The sequence below is a fragment of the Mercenaria mercenaria genome, chromosome 4 (assembly GCF_021730395.1).
Source record: "Mercenaria mercenaria strain notata chromosome 4, MADL_Memer_1, whole genome shotgun sequence".
In the NCBI taxonomy this organism is placed as follows: Eukaryota; Metazoa; Mollusca; class Bivalvia; order Venerida; family Veneridae; genus Mercenaria; species Mercenaria mercenaria.
In genome coordinates, this window is record NC_069364.1 from 51612217 (window position 1) to 51618216 (window position 6000).

Sequence of the window (6000 nt, forward strand, 5' to 3'; positions counted from 1 at the left end):
TTAAAAAAAACAGAATATCCTTGCTAAGAATGCCACGTTTAAGGCACGATCAATGCCATCATGCCATTGGCATGGTTGACGCCGAACTTTCATGCCGCGAAATTGCACGCCGTATATGCTGTTCTCACCTGACAGTCATGAAATTGGTTAGGAGATATGATCAGACAGGGTCTATGAGTAATAGACCGCGCACAGGCCATGAAAAAGTGACGTCGATATAGTATAAAATAGTAAAGAGGTATTTATTAGGTGGTAACTTTTCAGTGACGCTGAGTATATGTTGAGTATCTCTGCAATATGAAATATTGAGACAATGTGACTGGTACACGAGTGAAGATAAATTACCGCTTGTTCAATATGCTGGGTACCCATTCACCGAACTGCGCGTTTTAGGTGAGAAAGATACGATTGAAATGGGTTAGTGCACTTTCCCGTTCATGACCATGGTTCTTATAGAATACCTAGGGGTAGGGTATAACATGTACAGAGGCATTTTCTTTCTGGTCTGGTGCCAGTGTACCGAGCGATCTTATCTATTGAGCGTACTATTATATTAAAAAGCTATGTTATCGTCTTAAAGTGTGGTGTTAACTTGTCAAAACAATGAACATGATAACATAGATTTTAACACTGTTTCGATAAATTAACACCACACTCTGACATGATAACATGAAATGTCCCGACATAAGACAGCTGCAGCATTCCACAGTAAACATCTCAATATTTTTTTCTTCAAAATATATCAAAAATAAGTAAAAATCGAAGTCGAAAGAGTTTATATATCTGCGTATATGAAGAATGACTGAATTGTTTCCTAGTTTTTCACTACATTTTCATCAAAATGTTCGAATAGATCATGTCCTATTCATTTATAAACCTGAGTCGATGAGAAAAAAGAATTAAAAATCATTTATTCAAATCTTCTTTGTAGTTAGACTTCTTTTAATGTTAAATGTGTTCGTATGATAAACTCATTGTTTAGGTGTTACATTGAAAAATGCTCAAGTCATTATCATAACATTTATATGAAAAAGATCCATAGCCTGATTGTATTCACTTATTTAAAGTTGATCAAGTTTGATGTATTTTTATTGTTTTATAAAATTTTATAATGACTGCCCTTTAATATGACATTTATTTAAACAGTTGAGTATTTTGTTTGAAGTGACGTTTTAATTCTCCATATTCTCTTGTTGGATTTTCCTCAAGGAGGGACCCCGAATCCCCGCTCTTACCTGTACCAAACTCTAGTACTCTAGTCTTCACATAAATTATAAAAATCTAAATAAACAAGCAGTTTTATTTTCATTTTTTTCATTCGAAAGCTTTTTTCTCACGGAAACTCCTGTTCGGGTTATCATATATTTCTATACTACGAGATACCTACGTTTAGTGTAAATGTAAACTTTGAGTGGGCTATTTCTTCACGAACTTACATACTTCTTCCAAAACAGAATTTGATAAGATTTGTAATAGTGATAAGACACTATTTCACTTTTGGTTGTTAAAACATGTAGCTCAATTACATCTTATAGCCAATCAAACGTGCTAAATCAGCTGGCATATGAAACTTTAAGTGGAGATAGCCAAGTTAGGCTACACCAAATTGATTACCTGTTCGTCGGATTTCCCTGCATGAATGAAATTGTGTAAAAATAAATAGGAAAAATATACAAGTAAACAGACAATAATCTTTGGAATAAATTGGTAGTGATAACAAGTATTTTAAATTAAATGAAGCTGATTAGAAATTACAGCAGCTAAAGCTCACATGTACGAGATTTGTTGTCTGTATATTATAATTGGACAACGATCAAATTCATGTGGGACTGCCAGAAAAATACCACAATTGATAAAACAATTGATAAAAAGGAAAGAAATAAAAGAAATGGCGAAATGGAAGAGCAAAAGTGAGTATCAACTTCTACAAACATTTTTTCTTTGAAGTTTTGAGGGTTTTTTCCTTTAAAGTATTGAGGGTCAGAAAAGAAAAAAATAAGTAATGTCACAATAGTAAGTAATTATGTTCAAAACAAACAGCATTTTCAATGCATGGGAACTGATAATTATAAAAGTAATGATATATTTCTTACTTTTTATTGTATGCATCACACATTAAACATTCAATACTCCGAAGACAATGCTGTCTGAATGTTACTTCACAAACTTTTGTTTTTCCGACTTATGAGTAGAAATGCACTTTATTTGGTGTTAAACATGACACAAGAGATTACTTACTTTTTTTATTTCATCGCTCTTCGCTCGCGTCAATAAATAATGATTTGAAAAAAAAAGTTTCCGCTCGCTCGCCCAAAATCTTTTTTGAAAAAAAAATCCGAAGAACAAGACATCAATTTGGTGTGACCTTATTTATTATTTTCCAAAACCATAACCCACGTGCATACGATTAGCACGCACACGCACACGTACACACACATACGCATATACACGTGCTCGCGAGAGACAGACAGGCAGACGGATAGAGAAACAGAGAGAGAAAACGACAAAAGAAAAAGAATACGGTGTGGCACAGCTTTGTAACGGTCAGTGGCAAAACCGCCATAGGGGAGCTTTAACATATTTATGGTGCACCTAACGTCACTCTTAACCCCCACCATGTTCAAAAGTTATCCTCTCCATATGAATACCTAACACATGCAATGGCAACAAAATGCATGGTATGTAAAACACAAAAATGCTCTTGTAAACTTATATAAAAAGCAAACCTTTAGAACCAAAAACGCATATACTCAATGCATTTGTAGAAGACAGAACATCAAGAGAAACAGCCCGATGACCAAGGCCAGAACACAGATATCAGAATATCCCAGCAACGTCAATTTAAGGTTCATGTAAAGTGTTTGAGACTGCCCCTCGAGTGAATTTTAGTTTCATGTTTTGAGACCTCATAGGTCTTTGTTTTTCATACATTGTATACCAAACTGTTCAGAAAGTGTAGACGTGTCATTCAAGAGAGGTTGTTTTGTTCGGTACAATAATATTTCTCTTATATGACATGTACTTTGCTTGTCCACATTCTGTTTTGTAAAAAATATCAAACTTCTTTTTCAAAAATATTTTGACATTAGGTCTGTACTTATTGTGTGCCTAACATATTTCTCCAGGTACTCCCAGTGTTAAAATTGCTACAATACATCTACATTTCAAAAAGTTGCCAAAATTGCAAAATGAAAGTGAAAGTAGAGCTGTCAAAATGACAAAATACTCCTATATTTCAGAAAATATGTAAGTTAACTGTATTTCAATACTAGGAGTACTTACCTAGATAAATATGTTACAGACACAAACAAAACGTATTTAAAGAAAAAATACTTTTGAAAAAATAGTTTGATATTTTTTACAAAATACAACCGTGACGGCCGAAGTACGTGTAATTTTAGACAAAATACTTATTCTCAAAGAAGCTTACCTTTGTATAATGTATTCCCTACTTCCTCTTAACAATTCAGTGTATTTATAATAAATAGAAACGGTCTTCGAAGAATAAATTTCCAAAATCAAAATTCACCTGAGGGGTGGTCTCCAAACACTTTACATGAACCTTAAACAATTGTGTTCAATCCTGTATCTTACTTGAAAGATTAACCAGTGCAAAGATTGGTTGCATTCCTCGTACTGTGTACATTTCCATCTGATATGCTGAGTTATTTTTGTCTTTAGAAATGGCAGTTATGTAATATGTACCACAGTAGGTCGAGCATTTTAGGTGGATTGGCCAATTAATTGCAAAGAAACGGAAAAACACCTAGACGTATACGTCTTGTTCCTATGCATATTACTTTCGGTTTGAAAAGTTCGCTTGATTACAATGAAGAAGGGAAAACGCTTATAAACTTAAAGCAAATTCTAAAAAAGTCATCAGTGTTATATAAAATATTGATAATACCCGATACACTTGCTGATAATTAGGATGCTCTTACATATAACGTTATTTTGAATGTTTACCTGAAGTATGTAAACTCTGGGTATTTCCACGATTGAATTCGATGCTCTAAATTCCCGTTGCAATTTTATTCCATATTTACACATTTCGGCAGAACAAAGTTCTTCAATACTAGTATATTTCCACCAAATGCTTGTATCATATGCGATGGATGGCTACTTCTTAATAATTTATTTCAACCATGAATTGTTCCTTTAAACGTTTCATTATCATTTCTAGTGACGTGTAGTTTTAAAATAAATTTAATGCATTGTTACTCTTAGTAGGTCAATGCGATTGTAAGCGACATGCCTCATGTGCACAAAGCTGCCACAAATCAAATTATTTGTGTGTCGATGACGGTAGACTAAAAGCATTGTAACAACATTTTCAAAGCAAATTCATCAATGCAATATTATAGCTGCTATAAAAGGATGTAAAAATTAACACTGAAAATTATTATCATCATTCACGACACAGTATGCATTCCTTAAGAAAGAGATGAAGCATCATCTTTTTGAGAAGAGAAAATTCTTCCATCAGCCTATCAGGTTTTAACAGAGTGTTTATACGTAACATGATACAAGAATATGTACATTATTATAAACAAAATATAAGCATAATTAGGTTTTGCATTATGTCCTACACCAAAAAGCTGGATATAGTGGTCAACTGTCTATAGAACACATGCCATTTTAAGTTGACTACATGTTTCACAATAGGTTCAGTTACAGGTATATATCATTACTGTGTGCACGAATATGCGTAAATAAGTACGTGCGTTTATTTGTTTGTTTCCTTATTTTATCTCAATACACTTTATGTACGATATATTTTAGGAAGCATGTCATTTGCAGATTATAAATAAATCAATGGTGAGTTGTTTATCAGAAGAAGATGAACGAGTGTATAGAGGATATTTGTTTGTTTTGAGTGAATATGGAATATTTCAAAAATGTGAACATTTTCTCACTTCGAGGTGAGATATATTCCATATTCACGAAAACAAACAAATTTTCTTTTTATTTTATGCTCAGTTACGTTGAAATTTGCATTTTGCAACTATTTTTAATCTCGGCGCGGGAAACAGACGCGCGTAAACAAACATGACGTCAGACGTGCTCTGACGTTATAAAGACGCACACAACATAAAGTACCATTTTATTTTATTTTTTGCTGCATAACGTTATGAAATTCTCTTTAAGTAAAATAATTTGATTCTAGAAATAAACTATAAAGAATAAAGTGCGACTACAGTTTTCATCCTGTTTTAAGCAAATAATTTAAAATTCATACACAATGTAATGAGGCGGTGGAGTTATATCTCTCACAATGTGAAAATATAGAATTCATATTTTCACAGTGTGAGTGATGAAATATGAAAATATTTAACTGATAGAATACAGTATTTCATTAGTTAGCATAAAATAAATGTTTCTATTTAGTTATAAACACACGTAAGTCCTAAGAAATAAGTCATTAAATGTAAGAAGTTAGACCTAAGAAATAAGAAATGTAAGAAATGAGAAATAAGAAATAAGTGATCTCTTTTCCGTTTTTTGCGCTATATGAAGAGTAGGATGGGTCAGAAACTTGACTCTTCAGAACAATAAGAAGCTAATATAATATGAGTTAGAAAGTACCATTCATTTCATATTTCTGTAAGTTTTAAATAGTAGTTCTGAGAGTATCTTTCACGTTTGGGATCCGATTAAGCCTCGTTCTGTTTTTTAAGGTTTACCAGACGCAAATTTTATATTTAACAATATAAACTATTTAATTAACATTTTATGTGTATTAACAGCACTGTGCATAATGTTTAAAATAGTACATTTTAACATATGTATAGCTTAAGACAGAGCAAATATGTACTACCAGTAAAAACCGGAAGGTTTTTTAACAATCGTCATTGCAGGTCGTTTTATTATATATGTAGCTCTACATATACAATCAATTTATAAGTTTAGAAAAGTTAAATACATTTGATGAGGACTTTTATTCATTGGTTCTAAATATCTGAAGAAAAAATATATATTGTGAGAGACTGACAGTGTATA

At 32.4% G+C, this 6000-nt stretch overlaps 1 protein-coding gene across 2 annotated transcripts in view; it reads right to left on the reverse strand.

Moving 5' to 3' along the window:
* The window catches only part of LOC123551684 (uncharacterized), a 46481-nt gene extending 42315 nt beyond the window's left edge, over window positions 1-4166 (reverse strand). For both annotated transcript variants that reach the window (XM_053541151.1, XM_053541149.1), the window contains exon 1: window positions 3967-4166. The gene's annotated coding sequence lies outside the window, so the exon portion shown is untranslated. The remainder of the gene's footprint in view (window positions 1-3966) is intronic.
* Between the last annotated feature and the right edge of the window lie 1834 nt (window positions 4167-6000).